General features: G+C 37.6%; 2 long non-coding RNA genes across 2 annotated transcripts in view; both read left to right on the top strand.

Moving 5' to 3' along the window:
• LOC135785514 (uncharacterized) overlaps positions 1 to 13,376 on the top strand; it is a 387,186-nt gene that overhangs the window by 192,431 nt on the left and 181,379 nt on the right. The gene's annotated exons all lie outside the window — the stretch shown is intronic.
• On the top strand, positions 6,390 to 7,753 carry LOC141281427 (uncharacterized). Its single transcript, XR_012335753.1, has 3 exons — positions 6,390 to 6,586; positions 7,295 to 7,401; positions 7,480 to 7,753. It is a non-coding gene; the product is annotated as an uncharacterized lncRNA (long non-coding RNA).

The raw sequence follows: 13,376 nt of genomic DNA, 5'->3' as shown, positions 1-13,376 counted from the left end.
ACTCGACTTGAGACTTGTTGGCTTTGACTTTTGACTCGACTTGGGACTTGCCTCATCTTTGACATGACTTGACTCGGGACTCGAGGGCAAAGACTTACTTGTGACTTGCATAACAATGACTTTGTCCCACCTCTGCTTATAGCTAGACGTCACATGCCGATTGGTCTGCGCTGCGCAGCAAGAAGCCACACGAGCGCTGAGCGTTGAGTCAAATTATAAGACGAGCGTAAGAAAATGACAGAGGTCTGGTCAGGGAATTAACCCAACACAAAAGTGAAAATGATAGCAATGACTCTTTAGATAAGATCTATAGACATGCACATCAGTGTTTTATTTGTCTGGAGAAAAGGACAATTTGATATCCAAAATAGTGTCCAACATAATAGCCTACTTACTCTATCAATATACTCAAATAAGTAGGGCCTACATGCACTGCTATCAAACGTGATGTGTTTTTGGTGTTGTAATCTGGAACTTGGTGTATATCAAATGTGTTTGTTAAATGTCTCCACATGGAAACGGAATGCCCTCCCCCCGCACAGTCCTGCAATGAGAACCAGAAAAACCGGTTTCTAACCATTTTATTTACATGTGAATAGTGAGAGCACCCCCTCAGGAGCTGTAGCAGGGTTTTTGCGGGGTCTTTATAAGCTTAAGCCAGGACTTAGTTTAAATAGGAAATATAACTAGTTTTAACAAACATGCCTTACTAAAAACATTATTTGTCTGCATTTTGAGGCAAAAAAGGGCATGGCCGCCCGGACCTCGGTAATTTTCTGACGCGTGTCTTATTTGACTCAATGCTCAGCGCTCGTTTGACGACTTGCGGCGCCACGCAGCCCGATCGGACGGCATGTGACGTCTTAGCACCGCGAGACAGTAGGCCTACAGTATGCTTTTGAATAGATCTCGCGGTTGTGGGATGTCACAGGCCAACGGGTTTGCGCTGCGCTCCATTAAGTAAGATAAAGTGAAAATTATTCCTAGATGACAAATAAAATCATACCAGGCAGACAGCAAAGGAGGAAGGATACCTCAGTTAGTGGAAGTAATAGGTTAAATTGGGCCGGAGCGCACCGGAGCGCAGCTCCGCCTCCTCGGGTCCACAACACACCTTGCCGGAGCTCCGGTCCGTCTCCTTCAGCAACAGGGTTTGACGCAAAGCGAATAATAACGTTTTCATTCATAGGCTTCAAACTCGTGCTTGCGGGGCACCCTCGACAAAAATCTTTTTGAGAAAATCATGCTTCTCAGAGGTCCACTGTGTTTTTAATCCCGTCTGAATCGGCCATGTCTGTGTTTTTCTCTGACGACCTCTGTAATCTGTAAATTTCAGAGCATTTTACCTACTGTTTCACGTCGAACTCAGAGGTCATCTGAGAAATGTAATTCCGTCCGGATGAAGACGTGTTTGATCGAAATATATTTTGAAAACGCGTTTCTTTTTATGTTTTGGCAAACGTGATCTGCCGACAGGTCTCACTAACGCACGTATAGACTATTGTACTTAATTCCTGAATCCCATTCATTCAGATAGCCTATGGATTTGTTTCCATTCGGCGGAATAAAATAATTAAATTAAGACGAGCTGAATATCATACACTGTTAAGACTGGACAAAACCGTTAGTTTTGTAGGTGTTCAGCTTGGGAGTTATACTCGGTTTAACCAAAAATGGGAATAATAATACAACAGAATATTTGGAATTGGGGCAAGCAGAACATGAATTCACAAATCACAAAAAAATGTAAAATTAGATAAATTAGTTAATGATATTGCGCAAATGCTCTCGGTCTCTTCAAGGTCTACGCGAATTAGAGGTTTGTTATAAGACTCCGTTATACATCACGTCTCTTCTAATTGCACAGAAAAAATGAATCAAATGATGCGCATTTAAGTCGGATTTTTATGGAGAATAGGCTTTGTGACCGTTTAACCCCACGTGGACCGAACAAGAAACGTATGCTTTCATGGAGTCCGTGTATGACATCTTCTTTATTTAGTTTTACATATTTTTATTTATATGCATTTAATAATACCGTAAGATCATAATGTATACACTGTAAAAATGATTCAGTGGCTTTGTAAATGTAGGCTATCTAAAATAAATGATTAAATTAACTTAATAAAAATTTTTTATGTCAGTTATGTTTTTTTTTTTTTTAGTTAGACAAACCCAAATAAATGACTAGAAATAGATATTTTGTTTAAAATGTACATATATTATTTGATGTATACGCCTTAATAATATAAGTATTTAATTTACAGATTATTTTAATCAATATATTTGATAAGGTCAGAATTATATATTTAAGTTTTTGAAACTGTAATAATTGCTTTCTTCAAATTAATATTATTTGCATTTAACATCAACTTTAAAAAAATGTACATTTTACGCCTAACTTGAACTATGATGTACTTACTATTTTTACATTGATATTATTTGAGTAAATGTAGGCAAAAAAATAAATTAATAATCAGTAGAACAAATGTTAATTTAAAAAAATCCCATATAGCCAACAGGTTTTAATCAGCAACAGAGAAACTGCGCCTTTTGCCGATGAAAAACACCTCAGAAACTCCTCGAATTTATGAATTATTACACTCACAATATGATTTAATTTACTTACTACAAAAATATAACTCATTATACAAATTTATTCAACACCATTGCACACTTTATATCGAGTTTCATACCATGTAAAGGAAAACATGATAATATAAAAAGTACAGTAATGCAGAAAAGCGCATTACAACCATGTCCAAGCTATTAAAAACGTTCAGATGCAAAAATGAACTAAATGTACAATTAGATAAACTAGTTAATGATATTGCGCAAATGCTCTCGGTCTCTTCAAGGTCTACGCGAATAGAGGTTTGTTATAAGACTCAGTTATACATCACGTCTCTTCTTATTGCACAGAAAAAAATTGAATAAAATGATCCGCATTTTAGTCGGATTTTTATGGAGAATAGGCTATGTGACCGTTTAACCCACGTGGACCGAACAAGAAAACGTATGCTTTCATGGAGTCCGTGTATGACATCTCTTTTATTTAGTTTTACATATTTTATTTATATGCATTTAATAATACCGTAAGATCACAATGTATACACTGTAAAAAATGATTCAGTGGCTTTGTAAATGTAGGCTATCTAAAATAAATGATTAAAGTAACTTAATAAAATCTTTTAATGTCAGTTATGTGTTTTTTTTAGTTAGACAAACCAAAATTAATGACTAGAAATAGATATTTTGTTTAAAATGTACATATTTTATTTGATGTATACGCCTTAATAATATAAGTATTTAATTTACAGATTATTTTAATCAATATATTTGATAATTTCAGAATTATATATTTAAGTTTTTAAACCTGTAATAATTGCTTTCTTCAAATTAATATTATTTGTATTTAACAACAACTTAAAAAAATGTACGTTTTACGCCTAACTTGAACTATGATTTACTTACTATTTTTACATTGATATTATTTGAGTAAATGTAGGCAAATAAATAAAATAATAAGTAGAACAAATGTTAATTTAAAAAAATCCCATCCTATATAGCCAACGGGTTTTAATCAGCAACAGAGAAACTGCGCCTTTTGCCGATGACAAACACCTCAGAAACTCCTCGAATTGAATATTTACACTTACAACATTATTTTATTTACTTACTACAAAATATAACACATTATAGAAATTTATTCAACATCATTGCACACTTTATATCGAGTTTCATACCATGTAAAGGAAAACATGATAATATAAAAAGTACAATAATGCGGAAAAGCGCATTACAACCATGTTCCAGCTATTAAAAACGTTCAGATGCAAAGATAAACTAAATGTACAATTAGATAAACTAGGTAATGATATTGCGCAAATGCTCTCGGTTTCTTCAAAGGTCTTTGCAAATTATTTTGTTATAAGACTCCGTTATCATCACGTCTCTTCTACTGTAAGTGTACACAAAAAAAATAAGACGAATGATCCGCGTTTAAGTCAGATTTTTATGAAGAATATTTGACTGTTTATGTAACTGGCAAAAGAAAACTTCGCCAACCAAATGTTTGTCAAAAAGCTTGCATGTGACATCAAAGTACTGCCAATGCACCAAGAATCCCTGTCATGTTACTTCGATATCATATAGTATGCCTAAAGCATAAAGTCGAGCACACATTGTCGTCAGTATGCCCTACTTGAAACACGACTGCCCTCTACAGGTTTTTTATTTCCTGCGTCCCCCACCGAATCACCCTTCTGCGGGATCTCGCAGAATTTCGGAAGTGCTCGCGGCATTCTGCTTTCAGAGGCGCGCATTTTTAAAGGCCACATCTGTACAGGACAATGATTTGGATGATGTGACTAGTTTAGAGAGCACATCTATTGTAGTAGGTTTAAATGAATCAAGATGTTCGTATGGTAGTTTAGTGTTAAGTGAACTAATGGGTAGAGTGGTGGCTGCCTGGGTAGCTACGATGTTTTCCCTAATAGCCGAAATTTTGTTAGAAAAGAAGTTCATGAAGTCGTTACTATTGTGTTGAAGTTTACTATTGGTTTCTGTTTGTTCTTTGTTTCTAGTCAGTTTCGCAACTGTGCTAAAGAGGAAACGAGGGTTATTATTATTCTCATTTATAAGCTTGCTAAGATATGTAGATCTGGCGGTTTTAATAGCCTGTCTGTAGTGTTTAACACTCTCTTTATGTAGCTCATATAATATTTTAGCCCAGTTTGTGCTGAACACAGTGGTATAAGACACTTGCCATTATTATGTTTTAAAGCAACTGAAAAAAGACCAAATGTAAGAGCATGTCAGAACCTCTGACAGTTTCCCAAAATGGTCAGACCCCAGAGGGTTAAATAAAAAAATGCTCCCACAACAACAGCTGTTTGTTCTCAAAATGTAGTTCATGTCACATATTAAAATCTCTCATTTAAATTTGTCACGAGTAAGGTATAATATGCTGGATGTCAGGTTGGAAACCAGGAAGGAGGCTGAAGTTGAGTATAAATGTTCATTTATTGAAACACACACGGTGATAGAAAGCAAACAGTTGAGTAATGGTTTGGCAGTTTGTATGAACACTTAGCTGAGAGTAACAATGTCTCTGTTGCAGGTGAGGATGATGATCTGATCAGACCGAGTTTGGAAATCCAGGTAAGTGAAGTGGGGGCGTCTAGCGTTCTAGGGATGAGACCTGACGGGGACTAAGAGTAATGCTAAGTCCCAATTCGCATACTATCCGTCCTAAATAGTATGCAAAACTATAATTAGTGCGACCCAAAATCGTAGTATGTTGAAATGAGTATCCCAAAGATACCCGGATGGTCTACTATTTCCGGTTAGAATTCCGGTTAGAGGGATGAGCTTAACCACACTGACTTATTTGTAGTAATACTGTGGCTGTACAAATGTTAACTTTATAAGTCCAACCAAAGAAACATGGTTACTACACTTTTACTATTGTAAAAGCATGGTTCATTTTCATCTGAGTATTTTTGAGTTATATACATAAGTATAAAATTAAGTATACAATACATTAAACAATAGTTATACAGTAAAATGTAAAATATTTTGACTAAATAAAATAAGTAGCTTTCGTTACACACATTGCACATGAACGTCAGAACAAATGACCTGCGTTTGGTTTTACGATGACGCCCTGCTTCACTCTTCAACTTGGTAGAACGGAGGGGTTACTTGAGTGTAACCTTGTTCCCTGAAAAAGCGGAACGAGATGCTGCATGATGAAACGTCTTTATTGTTGACCAGCTGAATATAGTGTGCAAACACGTCAATGAAATTGACCCGGAGCGAGGCTATAAAATAGATGAGCACCAGCTGGTTCATCAGATCTTTTGTTTGAAGACCAGTCCTGAGACATCTACTGTACGGCAAGACAGCGCAGCATCTCGTTCCGCTTTTTCAGGGAACAAGGATACACTCAAGTAACCCCTCCATTCCCTATCAAAAGGTATACTCGATGCTGCGCTGCTAAGTGCTATGGGGAACGACAATACCCACCCTGCCGTGCATGGAGATACCTGGACCCCTTACGGATGTGTAAGTGTGTGCACAAGGACCATAAGGAAATCTCAGACATTAACAACCGAGCTAAAAATAGTGGATATGTGCGGAACGGATGCTCCTGTCACCTCACAAACACCTATAAGAAGGCACCCCTTACTAATAGTAGCAGTGGGGGATACCCCCTCTTGGAACAACCGGTTTAGACAACAGCTTGAGATGTTGACTCGAGGACATGAGACCCTGGAATGACATGAGCATCCAAGCTATAAAATCTTATGAATGTATGCGGAGAGGACCAGCCCGCCACATCACAAACGCTCTGCAAGGAGGCAGTCGAAAAGGGAACCTTACACTCTAAAAACCGTTGGGTTATTTGTTTTACCCAATAGGTGGGTTAAACATATTGGGTTGTTCTGTTGGGTTATTCCTAGCTTGTATTGGGTTATTTCCATAACAACCCAGAGAGTTGGGTTAAAATCGGGCTCACGTCACGCATTTTGAATTTCAACGGTTGACCGGTGCCACTGCTGAGTGCGGACAGACACGAGAGGTACGTTTTAAAATATATATCTCTGTGTAATGTTTCATTTTGCTACAAAGTGTCTTTAAGCTCTAAAACACAGTAAACTATCAGCCACGTTTAAATAAGTGTACAAAAACGCTGCTGTCTAGTTTTTGTCCGTTACACCTGTTCCATTCATTAACTGTTACCGATGCCAAACGCGTTTTTAAGCCATCATAAACGTAGAGAGACATCGCAATTTATTTTAATACTAAACAGCACCAACAGCATGAGCCCTTACAAAAATGAATCATTTCTTCTTTTAGTAGTATAACGTTAGTTTCATGGCGTAGTGATTGCCATATTGCTTTAACCATGCTTTCTGTAACAGACAATGTTTTTTGGTTTAAAGTGTAGTAAAAACCGTTTTTTAACTTTTGTAAGGGATGCAACCGGCTGCTTTTTGCTCCAAATATTTTATTTTGGCGGTCTGTGTTATAGACACAGAGCTGTAATATAAATGTGATTCTGATTGTAAATGTCTTAAGAAATGACTCGATGGCATTTTATTGTCGTTTTACTTCAGTATAATCCCTGATAAAGCGCTGTTTAATCCTGCACGTACTGTTTACTGTAACCCCGGTAACGGTTGAACTTGCTCTTCAGCGACATCTACTGTCAAAGTAGAGTATTTATTCAGCGTGCCAGATGTGTTTGCTTTGAGATTTAATTAATTATTATTTTCTTTAAATGTAGACATTCTTGGAGATGTTGCATTAAAAACCTTACAAAATGGCCAGCAAGATGATTCAGCCTTCCTACAGTACCAAGAGGCAAAGCAAACATTTATTAATTTGCAACCTGTAAGTATAATTTATGACACTTAGTTTTTTTATCCTGTTTATGTGTGCATATTTACATTGTGAAAATTCTGTCTTCAGGTCAGAAAACAAACATAATTCAGTATTTGGAGGAGGAGGTATGACGAAGACCCCATGTCCTCCTATGGGATGAATTCGACTAATCACAAGCCTTTGTTATCGTGGGGAGGCATGCATGGCCCAGGAGCAAGACCAGCAGTTGACACATGCTTTAATTTTTTTTTTTTTACATTTTATACAGAGTATCCCAAGCCTTTCACTACTGTTAAGTAGTTTCTGTAACACACAATACATTTTGTACCATGTGATGTTTCCTGAACACACTGTCACCTGCTTAAAGGACAGTTCCCCCAAAAATGAAAATTGTCATAATTTTCTTCCTCTCCTGTCGTTACAAACCTGTACACATTTTTTTGTTCTGATGACCACAAAGGAAGATATTTTGAGTAATGTTTAAACCAAACAGATCATGAGCCCCATTGACTGTCATAGTAGGAAAAAAGAATACTATGAAAATGAATGGGGCTCATGATCGGTTTGATTTCAAACATTCTTTGAAATATACCTTTGTGGTTATCAAAGTAAAGACTTATATACAGGTTTATAACAACATGAGAGGGAGAAAATGATGACAAAATGTGTGAACTATGCTTTTAAGCAGTTTGTAGTTGGATAAGATTGAGTAGATTTGTTTTGTTCTTATGTTTTTGTTTATTTATGTATGTATATATTTATGTATGTGTGTATGTATTTATGCTTCTATACATGTCTGTATTTATACATTTAAATGCAGGTGCAAATGACTAAATGAAAATAAAGCATTATAAATGTATTTGTAAGTTTTGTATTATTTATTTATAAAGCAAATAATAGTAATAAATAATAATAATTATAATGGGGTTAAAACAGCATTGCAAAAATAACCCAACAAATTGGTTATTTCATAACCCAACTAATTGGGTAAAACTTTCTACCCAATGCATTGGGTTAAAATAACCCAACAATGGGTTGGTGCTATAGTAACCCACCATTGGGTTATTTATTGGGTTATTTTTAACCCAACTGTTTTTAGTGAGTAGGCAGGTAATCAGGATAAGGATGCAAAATCACCTTCACCATTCCTGGGGCAAAATCTAGACAGGATGGCGAGACCGCCAGAGCCTGCATATCCCCAATTCTTTTTAAAGAAGTTATCGCCATTAGAAAAACTATCTTTAGTGTCCGAAGTCTATCAGACGCCGACTCTAGAGGTTCAAAAGGCATAATTCTTTCAAGTGGAAGGAGCCCTAGCACTCAAAATAGTGTCAATAACATCAGGAAACAAGCCTGTGTCCCTCAGTTGGTAGCCTTCAGGAGCCAAACATGTAGATTCCACAGGTCGGGCCTGAGATGCATTATCATATGAGACAGAAGGTCCCTCCTTTCCGCACTCACCCATGGCGAGCCGTTGAGGAGAGATATTATCTCTGAGAACCATACTCTGTTCGGCCAACGCGGTGCTATTAGTAAGAGGCAAGAGCCTTGCTGACGAACTCTGGCTAGAACCTGCGGGAGCAGCGCCACTGGAGGAAATCCATAGAGGCACTTGACCGGCCATGTGTGCGCCATTGCGTCCAGACCCAGGAGGGCTGGGGGACTCAGAGAGAAGTGAAGAAGACATTGCGCTATCTGAAAAGAGGCCAAGAGGTCCACTTCCTTTCTGTAAGATCAGGTCCATATCTGAGACACTATGTCTGGGTGGGGTTTCTGTTTAAAAGTCTGTAAAGGAAAGAGACTTTTACTGTGGGATTTTGATTTTGATAAGTGCAATTCCTGACCTTTCCAGGAGGAGGCGGTAGCGTTCTTGTTCACTACCTGCGGTGTTATAGTTGAATACTGAGAGAACATCAGCGGTTTAACTATAAGTTTCTTCTGCCTGTCTTTCTGGTTTATCGTTGGTGATTTGGTGTTCAAGTGTTAGTACTAGGGGTGGCACGGTTCACAAAACCCTCGGTTCGGTTCGTATCACGGTTCTATGGTCACGGTTCAGTACGGTTCTTGTTGTTATTTTTTCTTTAAATTTTTAACACTCCAGAAATGTATTATCTTATTAATGTATTAATTATCCATAATTTAGGATACAGTATTAAAAAAAGTTATATCATGTAATCATGCACAAACTGAATTTGACTTTAAGCACATTGGACCATCTCTGAGGAAAGCCAGGTGAGATTTTGATAGAGCAAGAGGGAAGACATTGATGATTTCAACATGCTTTTCATTTAATTGGCAAAAAAGAGAATGTGTATTGCCATCTACATAAACTTTATGTGCATTTTTAGCACACAAAGATAACTTGCATTTATTAAAATGCCAACTTCAGTGTAGCTCTTAGATTTATCACTGAGAGGCTGCTTTAATACTGAGAGTTTATGTGGACGAGAGAGAAACATAACCTTTGCACCTGTAATATTAAAATCTCTTTAAGTCTCTTTTGTCCACTTTTGACCACTTCTGATTACTTTCAGGGGAAATTTCTGAAATAAGATCGCGCAACTTTCACACGCTAGCAAAATGAAACTACGCGGAAATCAGCCGCTTTAATTGTATCAATGAAAGGCTAAAAATAGCGCTGAATATGAAAAGACGTAAAACATTGTTGTCTGTACCTCAGATTAGATAAATGGTCGGAGAGAAGGCGATCTCCTGTGGCTGTTGGAGCATATTCAACCCATAGACTGCAGTTCTATCTATTGTTTTATTTCCGCTGTCATCATAGGTAACATGAAATAAAAATATGTTTCCACACACCAAACTTATACGACGCTGGCGCATCCTCCAACTGCGGGCAGACTTCCTTTTCTCTCCCACTTGCCATTTCTACACGTAACATAACCCGCAGTACTTATACTCCAAACCAGTCACCTCTTCTTTCGCGCGAAAGGGAAACACGCTATCTGAGGTCACATACAGGGCATGAGACTACATTGCGCATGCCATGAACCGTTGAACCGTGCGGTACACACGCGCTCCGAACCGAGACAAGCGAACCGAACGGTTCAGATTTTTTTCATGGACCGTGCCACCCCTAGTTAGTACATGGCTAAGAGTAAATTTTTTAATATTACTTTAAGAGATTGATCATGTTTGAGGTATATTATTTAATTTTGTGTGCACGCACGTGCATTGCTAATTCCTGCAGTTATTTTAGGAGTTATTTGCAGGAGGATTTGGTTTAGTTATTTAACACTATTATTTGTTTAATGATATTTCTCTGCTTTATACCTCACACATTCATTCTAAGTAATTTGTGATCAGCCTAAAATGATGTAAATGTTTATTTGAGATTACAATTTCTTTATTGTTAGTTTGATTTGTTACTAAATAGGTTTGTTATTTATATACAGCCTATATAAGCATAGTTAACATTGTTAATGCACTGTATTATGTCTCTATTATTTTCTAGACTATGATTCAATACACTTTGAAAAAGAAGCTCCCGTCTCCTCATCATTAAATTGTTCTGACCGACACACAGGAATGTTCACTGTATACATTTCAAGCCAGAGCCTATAAGTCTAAATCCTACCTAACAGTTTTCATTCCCCAGTCAATAATGTCTGCCTGGACACTTAATCTGCTCCTACATACAGGTTCCCCGGGATGTACACTGTTCTGAGTGACAGGGACTTCTGCCTCGCTATCCTGTTCAAATTGCACGAGCGCAGACCTCCCTATTGACTTATGTATGAGACTGTCGCTGTGTTGTCCACCCGAACTAGGACATGACAGCTTCTCAGTTGGGGGAGAAAGTATTTCAGGGCCATAACATACAGCCGTCAGCTCTAAGCAATTGATGTGGCAACCGAGCTGATGACCCCCCCATTCCCCTTGAGCTGGATGACCATCTAAGATCGCACCCCAGCCCGTCAGGGAGGCGTCTGTCATTAGCAGTTTGCGATGACAAGTCGCTCATAGCGTGGGACCCAAGGCAACAAACCAGGGTCTTATCCACATAGTAAGTGTACGATGCCCGCATCACTTTTATTAGCCTTTGAGGGTTGGCCCTTGGATGAAACCCTCTGGCTCTGAGTCACAACTGAAACAGTCGATGCTGATGCCATGAGCCCTAATATCCTCTGATATTGTTTCACAGTGAGATCCTGGCTTAGCCTGACTCTGCTCAGGGTATGCTGAATGGTCGCGATTCGTGCGGGAAGCAGATGTGCCCGCATCGTAATCGAATCCCAAACTATCCCTAAATAAGTCGTTCTCTGTGCATGAGAAAGAACGCTTTTCTTGACGTTGAGTCTCAACCCTAAAGAAAGTAGATGTGCTAACACAATGTCCTTGTGTTGGAGCGCCACCTCCCGCGATTTTGCTAGTATTACCCAATCGTCCATGTCATTTAAAATACGGATGGCCTGGAGTCTCAATGGAGCCATTGAGCCATTTTTAAAAAAAAATGCTCCCGAGAGGGAACGCCTGTTAAACGTGTGCACGAGACAGAGAGAGAGCGTGCAGGAGCTCAGTTCTTCTCTTCGCACTGTTTACAAGTTTCTGTCGGCATGTTTACCGTGTCTGTGCGGTTCGTGACTTGTGCCAGGGCTAGCATCGCAAATCATAGCTTACATCAACTTTTACCAGCAGTGATTTTAAATGGATTTCTCCAAATAGCATGACAAAATGTACCTTTCCAGTAGAAACTTCGCGTGGGAAGCCCAACCTGTCCTTTTAGTTCACGCCAGCGTGTGAAATAGTCTCCCATAAACATCTGGTCTTGTTTCTTTATTTATAGTCCTTTCTCTTCTTGTCATACAATTCGTAGACACTTTTTCTCTTGCGACCCTCAGACATTTTGAAACACAGTGAGAACGCGACCTTCAATGAATGGTTGAAACCGTAGCACAACACACATACACGTGAAAGTGCGCATGTGCAGGAAGCGAACGTAGAGGCGAGCACGTGCGACGGTTATACGTCAACATATAATCAGAATGATTGACATCTGGGATGACCAATAACAGTGGTGATCCACCCGGAAAACGAAAATCTTCTGCTATACCTTTAACTTGAAATGAGCAATTATAATAGTTTTGAAAGCTAAAATATATAAGTGTGACATTCTCAAATATATTGATTCAAATTTACAACAAATATTAAGGATATCTATTAGAAATAATCTGTTAGTTAAATACTTATTTTATTTGATGTATACAACTAAATAATATCTGTACATTTTACACACAAATATATGTTTATTTTTTAGTCATTTATTTTGGTTTGTCTAACTCAAAAAATCAACTTAGTGACATAAAGAGATTTTATTAAGTTATTTTAATAATTTATTTGTAAGTTATATTTACAAAGCCATTGAATTATTTTTTACAGTGTAGGTCAAGCTTTCTTACACAGATCTTAAAATTTGCCAGTGCCATTGATTTGTCTTAAGATACACACAAGGGCCCGTATGTATAAAGCCGCTCAGAGTAAAATTTTAGTCTTAAGTGTGTCAAAATTCTAAGAAGATGTCATTTTACTCTTATTCCTAGACTTAAGAATAAGTTTGATTTATAAAGCATCCTAAGTGTTAAGACTAGGTCTCAGCTCCTAAATTATTTAAGAGAGCTGGAGAGGTCTCTTAACCTAGTTAAGAGTAACAAGAGGGCAGCAGAGAGGCGGAGATCGTGCACTTTACAACAAAGAATGTGTTAGAATTACTTTAATTCAAATTTATTTCTATAGCACTTTTGACAAATTTTTTTGTTGCATTGTTGCAGAGCAGAAAATGTACAATAAATACATGTTAGTGATATATAGACAGTAGATAGGAATTAATATAACATTATGAAATATAAAGAGTATAGGGTTTTTTATACAATGTATATTATATTACACAATATAATATACAGTATAAGATGTATATTAGTGAAACTTATTCAAGTGCTTGCACAGTACCAAGATTTTTTATGGGATTA

This window comes from Paramisgurnus dabryanus, chromosome 22, assembly GCF_030506205.2.
Source record: "Paramisgurnus dabryanus chromosome 22, PD_genome_1.1, whole genome shotgun sequence".
NCBI classification, from domain to species: Eukaryota; Metazoa; Chordata; class Actinopteri; order Cypriniformes; family Cobitidae; genus Paramisgurnus; species Paramisgurnus dabryanus.
This window is presented reverse-complemented; position numbering and strand designations above follow the sequence as displayed.